The following is a 13,005-nucleotide window of genomic DNA, read 5'->3' as shown; positions in this document are numbered from 1 at the left end:
TTTGTTGTGTACTCTAAATTTAACACTCTAGACCTAGAGGAGTTACTTAATCACTTAATGTATATGGTGCTTTTCTTCTTTGTTTGTTTTGTTTTGTTCTGAGACAGGGTCTCACTATGTACCACAGGCTGACCTTGAACTATGTATCCCAGGATGGCCTCAAACTCTTGATCTTCCTGCCTCAGCCTTCCCAAATGCTGGGGTTGTAGGCATTTAATCACACACCACATCAAGCTCTGATGCTTTCTTGATGAAACCATTACATTGTTACTTATCTACTTTCTTTAATGCTATCAAGTCAATGAATTCAGGGGAGCAAATGAAAAAGAGGAAGAAACCACAGAGAATGTGGTTTTAGTAGGATTTCACTAAAAGCAATCACTAATTTTGTAACAGAAAGTAGTTTCTACTATTTGTCTCCTCTTACCTGTTCTCCCCTTCATCAAGACTGATAGAATTAGCACATATCACAAAACTTTCTTACATTTTGGTGAAGGTATTTTAAAATTTTGCTTTTCTACATTTTTATCTTTCCATAACTTTAACTACACAGCACAGTAATATCACCAATGGATAAACCTACTTAAGTTCTGATGTCTCTGCCTCCACCTCTTCCACAAGGAAGTTGGAATGTACCAGTGCTCCAAGTATCTGTTCTAGGCCTCATCAGATGACTGACATCACTCAAAACATAAAGTGATCAAAACAGGACTATGGGGCTGGAGGTGTGACTCAAGTGGCAGAACACCTGCCCACCAAGCACAAGGCCCTGAGTTCAAACCCCAGCTGCCAAAAATAAAAAACAAAAAAAAACTGTTTTTTTCCCCCTCCAAAACTTGTTCCTTTCCCAAGTCTCACTGATCTCATTGAATATCAACAGTCACCCACTTCAATTTTTAAAGGTAAATAAAAATCTAGACATTATTCCTCAATTCCTCCTCGTTCATCTCTGGCATACAGACCATCAACACATCCTGTTGCCCCTACCTCAAAAATGTACCTTGAATCCTTCCCTAGAACCATCTTTCACCTGGTCTGAAACAGTCTCCTAATTTATCTTCCTCCTTTTGTTCTGGCCCCTACCTACAAACCTTTTTCCACATAGCAGGTCAAGTGACCTTCTGACATCAAACCATTTTACCCCTCTATTCAAAACTTTCCAGTGGCTTCTCATAACCTGCAGAAAAAAAATCCTACTTCTTACACTAGTTTATAAAATCCAAGTTGATCTGGCCCCTCCCTCCCTCACCAATCTCATTTATACCAACTACTCTCCCTCTTGTTCATAACACTCCAGCCACCCTGTTCTTTTTGGTTCCTCCCATACACCAATTGCATCCCAGCACTGCACTACCTGTTCCCTCTGTCAGTAACAGTCTTCTCCCTTTTCTTCCCAAGGCTGACTCTTAACACTCAGATTTCACTATAATTAGATTTCTAGACTGCAATCGTACCTACCCCAATACTCTATTTTAATATCAACCATTTCAAAATATACCCAGCATGTATACAGACGTTTTTCTTGGTTACTTATTTGCCATCTTTCCACTGGAACTTAGGGTAAATGAGAGTAGGAATCTTGCCTGTCCTTACTCACCACTGTTTTCTGGTTCCTAGCATGGTACCTGGCCATGAAAGATAATCAGAAGGATGTAACAGAATAAATTTATGAATAAATGAACAAATGCTTCCATTTCCATTGTTCTGTTAGTGGTATTTCTTAGTACTAAAAAGGGAGGACTTAAAAGATTTAACGTTTTGCTAACTGTAACAAATCTCTCCAACCAATTTAAGCAATGAGTCCTGTCCACAGAACTCTAATCTCTCATCCAATCTATTAAGATCCAATGGTAAAGACACTCCATAGTAAAGACATCAATTCTCCCCAAGTTATCTATAGATTTAGTGAAATTCTTATCATTTTTACAGACACAGCCAAATTTAAACTTATAATAAGGCACAAAACAGAATAGCTAAAAACGATTTTCAAAAAGAACAACAAAATGGGAGAAACCATTTCATCCAATTTAAACACTTTTCAGATGCCAACAGTAATCAATATTACAGCGTACTAACAGAAGAATGGACACACAGATCATTAGAGAACCCAGAAATAAATCCACAAAACTATGTCCAAGTAGTTTCTTATAAAAGTGCAAAAGCATTTCAGTATGGAAAGGATACCATTTTCAACAAATGAGGCTGGAGGAAGTGGACATCTGTAAGACGAAAAATAAACTTAGATCTACGCATCACACACTACACAAAACCTGTTTCACAGACTTAAAAGAACTCTAACCCTTTTAGGAAAATATCTTTGGACACATGGCTAATTGAATTTTTAGACCTGACATCAAAAGCATGATAAACTAGAAAAAACATGATAAACTAGACCTCATCAAACAATTTTTGTATGAAAAACCCCAATTTAAGATAAAAAGACAAGCTATTAGTTGTGAGAAAATAATTGCAAACCACATGTCAAATAGGGGATTTCTAACTAAAATACATAAAGAACTCTCAAAATGCAACAAAAGAAACAAGCAATCCAATTAGAAAATGGGCAAAATACATGAATGAACATGGCAAAGATGCATAAGAAGACATCAACACCATTACCCATCAGAGATATGCAAATTAAGCCACAATGAGGTATCATTACACATCCATCTGAATGACTAAAGTAAAAAAGTCAATTCATTGCTGGTGAAATTACAAAATCATACAGCCACTTTGAAAAAGGTTGGCAGTTTCTTACAAATCTGAGAATAGTCTCACAATATAATGCAGGAAATGAAATTCTAGGTACTCAGGTAAACTGAAAACTTAGGTCCACATAAACGTCCTCTCAGAAATTTTTCTAGTAGCTTTATTAGTCATACCTAAAATTGGAAACAACCAAGATATTTTCAAAAAGCCAGGATAAACATCATCAGCAGGCAGAGATCAGGAGGACCACGGTTTAAAGCCAGCCCAGGCAAAGAGCTCCATGAGACCGTATCACAAAAAAAAACCTTCACAAAAAACGGCTAGTAGAATGGCTCAAGTTCAAGCCCCAGTACCACCAAAAAAAAAAAAAAGACAGGATAAAAACACTGTACATCTACAGTTGACTATTATGGTATACCCATTGTAAGATATTATTCAAAAATAGAGTTATCAAGCTGGATGCCAGTGGGTCACACCTGTAATCCTAGATATTCAGAAGGCAGACATGGTTTGAGGCCAGCCTGGCAAAAATCAAGATCCTATCTCAAACATACCCAACACACACAAAATAAAAAGCTGGTGAAGTGACTCAAGTGATAGAGCACCTGCCTAGCAAGTGTGAGGCCTTGAGTTCAAACCCCAGTACCTCTAAAAAAAATAAAAATAAAGAATTATCAAGCTACAAAAAAAAAAAAAATGAAGAAACTTAAGTGCATATTGATTAGTGAAAGAAGTCAGTCTGAAAAGGCTAGGTACTGTATGATTTCAATTATCTGATATTCTGGAAAAAAGCAAAACTATAGCGACAGTAAAAAGATTAGTGGTTGCCAGGACCTAGAGGTGGGGGAGGAACAAACAGGAAGAGCACAGGGGATTTCTAGACAATGAAAATACTCTGTCTGATACTGTTAATGGTGAATACATAACATCATGCATTTGTTGTCAAAACCAACAGAACTGCACAATTCAGAGTGGATCCATATATAGACTTTAGCTAATAATACTACATCAAGATTGGTCCAAAACTGTAATAAGTTACTGCAGTAATAGAAGATATCAGTAAAGGGAAACTCGTGAAGAAGAAAGATGTGTGGGGGAACTCTCTGTATTACCTGTTCAATTTTCTATAAACGTAAAATTCTTAAAAATAAAGTCTACTGATTTTTTTTAAAATGACACTAAGCACAAATACTGGTAAGTGGATCACTCACACAAAGCTGGTGGGAATGCAAAAAGACACATCACTCTGAAAAAGTACAGCAGTGTCTTACAAGACAAAAAAATGTATTTACCATACAACTCATCCTCTGTACTCTTAGGTATTCACTCCAGAGAAATAGAAAATTATGACCTTACAAAAGCCTGTCCACAAATGTTCACAGCAGGTTTATTAGTAATAACCGAAATGTGAACAACCCAAGTGTCCTTCATCAGGGGAATGATTAAACAGTGATATGTACCTACCTATCACGGAATACTACTGATACATAAAACAACATGAGTGGATCTAAGGGAATTATACCAGAGGGGGGGAAAAAGATTCAATCTTAAAAGTTTAAATACTCATCCATTCATGTAACATTCTCAAAATGGAAAAATTACAAAGATGGACTATTAATTGAATATATTATTTCTTACAACAGCATGTGAATTTAAAATTATCTCAAAAGTTTTGTTAACTCCAAAAGTAAAAATATATTCTCTGAAATCAAGTATTTCCCCTTGAGTGAACTAACAAATTTCCCAGAAGTGGTTTTCTGCCTCAGATGCACACTGGAATTACCTCTAAAGATTGAGATTGCTTAAGAAACATATCAGACCAATTAGATTAAACTCTCTTAAAGTCAAACTCAACATCCGCATTTTTTTAACCTCTCAGATAATCCCAGTGTTCAATCAAGAATGAAAACCAGTATCCTCCAGAGATGGACAGTACTGATTTTTTTTTTTTTAATGTACACTCAGAGCAGTGGGGCTCGCCTTTATCAGTTACTGGCAATGCTGAGGAAGGATTGTTTGAACTCAGAAGTTCAAGGTCAGCCTGAAACAACGTAGTTTCAAGACAGAAATTTTTTACCATGCCAAGATTATTAACAGTTGTTAAGGATCTGGCTATTAACAATTTGATAAAACCTTAGTCACAAAAATCATTTCACAGATAAATAAATCCTTTAACTCAAACCTCACCCACCTTCCATGAACAAAAGAATATTCAAAGAATTAAACCACAAAACCACAAAAGTTCATTATGGTACATTTTTTAAATAATGTTCCTACTGGGCAAGTAAGTTTGAGTCAGGAGTTAAATAATAAGTTCATGTGTCTTCATAAAACTTTCAGGGATATTAAAAAATGGAACTATTAATCTGGCTATCCAAAATTTTTCAAGCAAAAAGGATATCATCTCCCATTTAGGATTTAACCTGAAATCAAAAGGAAGGATTTAAAATAATCTCATGATTTTCATAAATTCAACTACCTACACACAAACCATAAGAACAAGGTATAAAACACAAAAGCCATTTCAAAAAAAGTATTCTTTTCCACCTGCATAGGAAAAAGCAATAATGACAACATCACCAAAAAACAAACTGATTTGAAACTAAATGTCATACAAGAACACCAATCATCCCAAACAAACATACCACAACATAATTCAACACATATAGGCAGCATAATTCAACACATATAGTGGGTAAGTAATGAAATAACATGGATACTGCAAGGACTTTGGCAGACTAATGGAGACACTTAGATTCTCTTGCCTTTACTGTGCCTGTGACTTTACCAAAGGAGTTTCTGGTTTTTAGGTGGTTTCTAGTTTTCTTTTTTTTTTTTTTTGGGGGGGGGTAGAGTGATGGGGAGGGGTCAAATTATACTGTATAAAGTGATTTAAAACAGATTCTTAGCCCAGGAAAATTAAATAAAACAAGAATACTATATAGCATAACAAAATCTGACAGTTGTATGTTGCTTAAAACATTAAAGTGATAAGGTCATTTTTAAATATGTGTAATCCTTTTACAAGTTCAGAAGAACCACAAATTATGGAGCTACAAAGCACCAGCTACTCAAAGGAAAATTGTAGCTTATAAAATACTGGCTGACCGCCAGTCCAAATGAATCGGTTTTTTCCACAAGCTTTGTAAGCCACAATACTCTTTCAAAAGTAACTATGACCATATTATTCAAATCAAGGACTAATGTTATTAGATGGTAAAGTTAAATCAATTCTTGACCTAAAACAATCTATAAAAGCCTACAAACAAACTACTCCTCACCAATACAGTAAGATATCACCTTGGAAAGAGATCTGGAAATTTTTAATTCATTAGTATTTTACCATAATTTCATCAAGCAATTAAGTGACTCAATACAAAAAAAAAATCAGCTTTGGAATCCAAATGCTAATCAATACATATTTAAAAGGGGAGAACAGCCATCACCTAATACCTCCCTCCAAACAGCCATCCTTTGAAAAACAACAAAAATTCTACTACAATTCAAAAATACTTCCTTCAACTTGCTGTCCAAGTAAACAAATAAAAAAAATGACACTTAGGAGACAAAGAGATCTGGGTTCAAATTCCAGCTATACTCTTAGCTACAAGTACCTTGGGCAACAAACCATTCCAGGCACTGGTTTTCTCATTTATTTTTTCAAGGCCAGCCCAGGCAAAAAGTTCATGAGAGTCCCATTTCAACCAGTGGCTGAGAGGCACAGCTTTCATCCTCGGTACTTAGGGAAGAACAAATAAGAGGATCGAGGTCCAGGTTAATCCCAGCATAGAGACCCTTTCTCAAAAATAACCAATACAAAAAGGGCTGGCAGAGTGGCTCAAGTGGTAGAGTACCTATCTAGCAAGTATAAGGCCTGGAGTTCAAATCCCAGTACAGCCAAAAAAAAAAATCAGAAATAAAATTTTTTTAAGAATGTAATGCATGTAAAGTGCATAACTCAGTGCCTGAATACAGTAATAAGATTTTCATAAATAAAGGCCAGAATAGTTGGATGACTACCTTCAACAGAGAAATCAAAACATCCAAAACAATGAGAAGCTGGATGGCTTGTGTAAATAGTACTTGAAAGGTAATGCTGAGTTGAAAAGCTGTGACACTTTGAACATAGACTTTGGAATCAATAAGGAAAGACAAGACTAAAATAGGTAGTGTGGGGGTCATACATGAGGAATGGGGGAGGGTGAATGGAGGAGATAAAGGTGAGGGAATATGGTTGATGGGCTTCATATACATATATGAAATAGAACAATAATACTTCATGCAATTGCTTTAAGTAGGGCAGGGAAGGGGGTCCAGTGGGGAGAGACAGTGGAGGTGACCTAACCAATGTACAATGTAAGCCTATTTGGAATTGTCACAATGAATCCCCCTGTACAAGGAAAAAAGAAAAGCTATAATAACAATAACAACAGCTGCCATAAGCATCTTCTAATGCTAGACACTTTACAAGTTTTTGAAAATCTGTAGAGAAATACCTAAACACAAGGTATACATAGCTACTTTATGAAACATTAAAATACTGCATTTCTACAAAGTATTATATTGAGATGTTTACTCTGTATCTGTATACACTTCCCCAAAATGAATCTGAATATTCTAATGAGAATATACATCCCAATATATGTAAAAATGTATTATTCATATCTATGTGATCTTAATCTTGTTTTCTCATCTATCAAACAGGAATGACATTCTAGTGTTACTCATACATGATGAATTCATTTTTTAAAGACAACCTGTAAAAATATTAGAAACTGTACAAATTTATAAAAATAGGATAACATGAGAATAAAAATATGAAGTACAATTTAATTTTGCAAACCTACTCCTCCAATTATTCTATATAAATTCTCCAGTCTGACTGATAGAATGATTACCTGAATGAGAACTGCGCTATCCCATTAAACAGAATGGACTCCTCTCTCCTTACGTGTCACATCTGTCACAAAGAACACTGCAATTAGTCATCTTTTCACAAGATTATATGTCTTACCCTTCCATCTACACTAAACTGAAGAGAATGAATAATTCACATATCTTTAGTAGTATCATTTAACAGTATCTAATGCAATGCCTTGTCTACAAAAAGCATTCAAGTATTTAATGGCCAATTCACTACATTTAAAAATTAGGCTGCTCTTTGTTTCAAGGAATAAGATAGTTTCTAAGACTAGGGTTTGTATAGCAATCCATTCCACGCTAATTCTAAATTATCTGTTTATTAAACCTGCAGTCTGCAAATCTGGTCACTCCCCTTAGTTTACCAATCTACCTAATTCTGTGGTCCTCCAAGGGTGGTCCAAGGATCCCTTGAAGTCCCCAAAACCCTTTTGAGGGTCTGTTAGCCCATGATTCCATTAGGAAACTACCATTTATCAAGTTTTGGTATAGTATCGAAGAAAAATATCTACAATTATGTGGAAAAAGTGAAGTCAAATTTTTTTCTTCATCTACTTCAACAACAAAACTAAATACAGAACATACAACAACAGAATAAATACCGTCTGTCACTTAATTACTCACTGTGTCCTTGAGCAAGTCACAACTTCTCTCAGCCAGCTTTCTCATCTGACCCAACTAAGAGGAATTTTATCAGAACCCAACCTTTCTATTAAGGTAGACACTGAGATTTGCAAAAATGTAAAGCAACACTACTTTCCTCACCAAATTCTTTTTGTCCTTGAAAGTAATTACTTTTCACTAATAATATACCACCTGTTGTCAGGTGCCAGTGGCTCATGCCTGTAATTCTAACTAATCAGGAGGCAGAGATTAGGAGGATCTCAGTTTGAGGCCAACATGGCCAAATAGTTCACGAGACCCAATCTCGAAAATACTCAACATAAAAAAAGAGCTGGTGGAGTGACTCAAGCAGTAAGTGGCTGCCTAGCAAGCATGAGGCCCTAAGTTCAAACACAAGCACCACCAAAAAAAATACATATATGTATATACACACATATATATGTTTCACTTGCATTAATACACAATAGGTTGTCACTGGCATTTTCTAATACAATTTCTAATACTTTATATGTAAATATAATAAGTATAACTTACACAAACAAGGGATTATTAGGGCTCTTAATAATTTTTAAGAGTGTAAAAAGGGGCCAGGTATGGTGGTACACAGCTACAATCCTAGCACTTGAGAAGCTAAGGCAGGATTGTGAGTTTGAGGCCAGCCTGGGCTACACAGAAAGGCCCCATCTCAAATAAGTAAGTAAGTAAGTAAGTAAGTAAATAAATAAATAAATAAATAAATAAGGTTTGAAAACTGCTGACCTAACTAAAGGATGATTTTGGTATTCCCCATACTAGATTTTATGTCCATTTCTCTTGGGAAATGCAGACACTTCTTAGGAAAGAACCAAGTCAACACTGTACAACTTGGAGCAATAGTCATTAAGCTCTTGACCAAGGTTTTGCTCTCATTTTGCAGTGAACAGTGATCTCCAATGAACCAACTTAGGTTTTCAGTGAAGGACTTTGGCACGAAACATCAACAATTTTCATTGATTCCCACTTCATAAAGAATAATCACTTAGCCATATGACCTGTTTTAAGTAATCAAGAAAAACAGTACAATAGAACAGACAGCACTTATTGAGCTCAGAGCAAATGCCAGGCACTGTGTATAATCCTCACAACCCCACAAAGTACCACAAAGATCAGGAAACTGATCAGTTTTACTTGCCAAAGGTTAATAAGTAGTAGAATCAGAACTCAAAATCAAGCCTGTGTGACTCCAAAGTCCAGTGTTCTCTCCACTCTATCAGGTTACCTTCATAATACTGGACTGAAAATTAGACTTGTCACTTACTTACTCACTGCGTCCTTGAGCCAGCCACAGCTTCTCTCAGCCAGCTTTCTCATCTGACACAATTAAGAGTTGTCTAGCTGATCTCCAAAGTCCCCTCCACAGCTAATATTCTTAGATTATGATCCATCATAACCTCAACCCTACAGTTATAGAGTAAAAGGCCTTTTGTATGTGTTTCTGAGCTGAATAAGAGAAGCGATACAAATAATAGGGAAGTAATGAGTAAAATTAATAGGCTATGATATAGCATTTCATGCTTTAATATTAACAATCATCATGAAATATACCATAAACACTGAGTAGGCCTTGTGTAGCTCTTTCATTCCAGGCAACTGAAGCTTCCTTCTTTGACATAAGCTTGGGCTCCTGCCAGCTGACATCTCTAGGTGTAGTAAGCACCTGCTGGCACGCTACAAAGCAACAGCTAACTGAAGGGTTGCCCTAAGAGAGCAAATGAATCATCATTAGCTTGTACACCACCATCTATTCTTTGAAATAAATTTATAATTATCAAAGAATATATATGTCAAGCATTTCTGAGAAATAGTGAAAAAAATGACATATGGCACTTCAAAAAAACACAAAAAGACACTCACAAAAAGAAGAAATGTACTGATTACCAGACAAAGTACAAATGAAGTTTTACTAACTTGTATTATGTTTGATATTATTGTCTAGGCTATCAAAACTTAGGCTTCTGCCTGTAACAGATAAATTTGAGCAAAACTTACTATGTGCCAGATCCTGAACTGAGCCCTTTAGAGACATCACCTTCAATCCTACTCTACAAAGTTGTGAAGCATCATATTTATTTTAAAAGATGAAAGAGCACACAGATACTGTCAAAGAAAAGATCTGAAAACAAATCTGACCAACTCCAAACCCTATAGTCTTTATACATTTTCTGGTTCCAGAGACAGTAAAATTTCATTCTTAGATCCAATCAGAAAATGTAATCTGTAATACATGAGCCAAATTACAAGCCATTTTTAAGCTTTTAAATAAAAGCCATTTTTAAGTTTTTAAATAAACGGGGTTTTTCTTGTTTATTTGGGGTTTTTTCTTTTTTGTTTTGTTTTTGGTGGGACTCAAGGCTTGCACTTGCACTTGCAAAGCAGGCACTCTACCACTTGAGCCATACCACCAGTCTATTTTGGTCTGGTTATTTTGGAGATAGGGTCTCCCAAACTATTTGTTCAGACTAGCCTCAAACCGTGATATTCCCAATCTCAACCTGGAAGCCAGGATTACAGGCATGTAAAAAATAAAAGTTTTTAAAGGCCTGAAATCCATTTATAGAAGTCCCTTTTGCTAAGATATGAGCAAAAGTCACTAGGATAATTATCAATACAATTAAACTCAGGACATTTCCAGGTGGCTGGTATGGTACAGTTTATATTCTTCTTATTGTAACAAAATCCTTTTTTTAAAAAATTCTCTATCCAAAGTACCCAAGAAGTTATATTTTACATATCCTTTTATACAACAAGCATATTGAAGCATATTATATCAATGCCTATCTATGAGGAGAAAAGTGACAAAGTTTACATGGTGACTAACCAAGAATCAGAACAATGACTGAAAATTGGCCTACTGATGGTTCTTTCAAACTTTAAAAAAGCTAACATAAGGTTTTTCTTTTAAATAAGGATAAAAATGTAATCACAAAATCCTTCAACACACACAATTTGAGTAATTCTTCACAGGAACTGAACTATCACTTTTTATTGGTGTCTTGTTTTTGGTGGTATGAAATTTGAACTCAGGGCGTCTCATTTACTGGGAAGGCACTCCTCCACTTGAGCAAAACCCCCAGCCCTTTTTGTTCATTTTTGCCCAGGCAGGCCTCTACTTCTACTTCCTAGTTAGCTGGGAGGACAGATGTGCACCACCACGCCCAGTTTACTGATTGGGATGGAGTCTCCCTAACTTTTTGCCCAACTGACCTTGACTCAAGATCCTCCTGCTCTGTCTCCTGAGTAACTAAGATTCCAGGCACAAGCTACCACACCTGGCCTAAAAGCATCTTGAAATGAGAAACGATCAATTTATAATACTGCTAAAACTAGAATTTAACTACCCAAGCAAATCAATTTATGAATTTAAAATTAAGTGAAACAAAGATTCACTAAAGATAGGAAGAAAAATAGTAGAAAATTTCTAGGAACAAATCTAAGAAGCTATGTTGCAACTTCTCATTATTTATAATAGTATCTATTAAGTAGTCCCAAAGGCTATTTACTATTTTGTTTTTCTTCTATATATACAGATTACAATTTGTCATAAGATGCTACTAATGCACAGATACAGACTAGCAAACATATATCCTCTTCCCTAATATCTACATTATTCTGCTAAACACTAATCAGTGCTCCACACAAAATGACTCCTCCTACTTGTTGTTTTCTGCCTGTTCACTTCCAGACTTAGTGAAAAGAACACCCAAATTTTTGAGTCAAATAGACATGGACTCAAATAGAGGAACCACAACTTATCACCTAAATGAATGTGAAGTTATCAAAGAAACCTTGCTTTTCTCATCTGGAATACAATAACATTTTTTAAAAGGCTTGTATAGTCCTCGTGCTCGTCTCGGAGGCACCAGGCGCGGCTCCAACATGCAGAATGAGGCAGGCGAGTTCGTGGACCTCTACGTGCCGCGGAAGTGCTCCGCCAGCAATCGCATCAATGATGCCAAGGACCACGCGTCTATCCAGATGAATGTGGCTGAGGTCGATAAGGTCGCAGGCAGGTTTAACGACCAATTTAAGACATACGCTATCTGTGGGGCCATTCGCAGGATGGGTGAATCAGATGACTCCATTCTCCGATTGGCCAAGGCTGATGGCATCGTCTCAAAGAACTTCTGACTGGAGGAAATTGTGGGTATGCAATATTTGTCATAAATAAAGAGAAGCCACACACAAAAGGCTAGTGTAAAGATTAAATATGCATAATGCATTTCTGTTGTTATTAATTATTAACTGACTTTTTTTTAACGTTGTAGCTGTTTGTAAATGTAATATATCAACTATTATGTAAGAAAAGGACGATTTTTTTTTTTTTTGTGGTACTGGAGCTTGAACTCAGGACCTACACCTCGAGCCATTCCACCGGCCCTTTTTCATGATAGTTTTTTCAAACTATTTGCCTGGGCTGGCTTCGAACCACAGCCTCCTGAGTAGCTAGAGTTACAAACATGAGCCACTGGCACCTGGCATCTGGTCCTTATTTCTAAAGAAGCCTGACATGCTTGACAAAAGGTCAAAAAAATCCACCCCTTTAATGGTAAACACCTGTAATCCCAGCACTAAGGAGGCTAAAGCAAGTGGATGTAGAGTTTCAGGCCAGCCCATGCTACAGAGCAAGACCCTGTCTCAAAAAAGAGAGACGTAAGAAAAGAAGAAATCCACCTCCAGTCCCAATTTGGATATGTGATTTTTGGACTAGTGCCT

At 36.2% G+C, this 13,005-nt stretch overlaps 1 protein-coding gene and 1 pseudogene across 2 annotated transcripts in view; one reads left to right on the top strand and one right to left on the bottom strand.

The window, feature by feature from the left end:
• Positions 1 to 13,005, bottom strand: part of Strbp (spermatid perinuclear RNA binding protein) — a 131,006-nt gene that overhangs the window by 105,353 nt on the left and 12,648 nt on the right. The window contains exon 2 of one of the 2 annotated variants that reach the window (XM_074051062.1): positions 7,608 to 7,669. The exons of the other annotated variant lie outside the window; for it this stretch is intronic. The gene's annotated coding sequence lies outside the window, so the exon portion shown is untranslated. The remainder of the gene's footprint in view (positions 1 to 7,607; positions 7,670 to 13,005) is intronic. 2 annotated transcript variants of the gene reach the window in all.
• Positions 12,142 to 12,459, top strand: LOC109679532 (small ribosomal subunit protein eS21 pseudogene; annotated as a pseudogene).

The sequence above is a fragment of the Castor canadensis genome, chromosome 13, assembly GCF_047511655.1.
Source record: "Castor canadensis chromosome 13, mCasCan1.hap1v2, whole genome shotgun sequence".
Classification (NCBI taxonomy): Eukaryota; Metazoa; Chordata; class Mammalia; order Rodentia; family Castoridae; genus Castor; species Castor canadensis.
The sequence above is the reverse complement of the archived record's forward strand: the minus strand, read 5'-3'. Positions and strand labels throughout refer to the sequence as shown.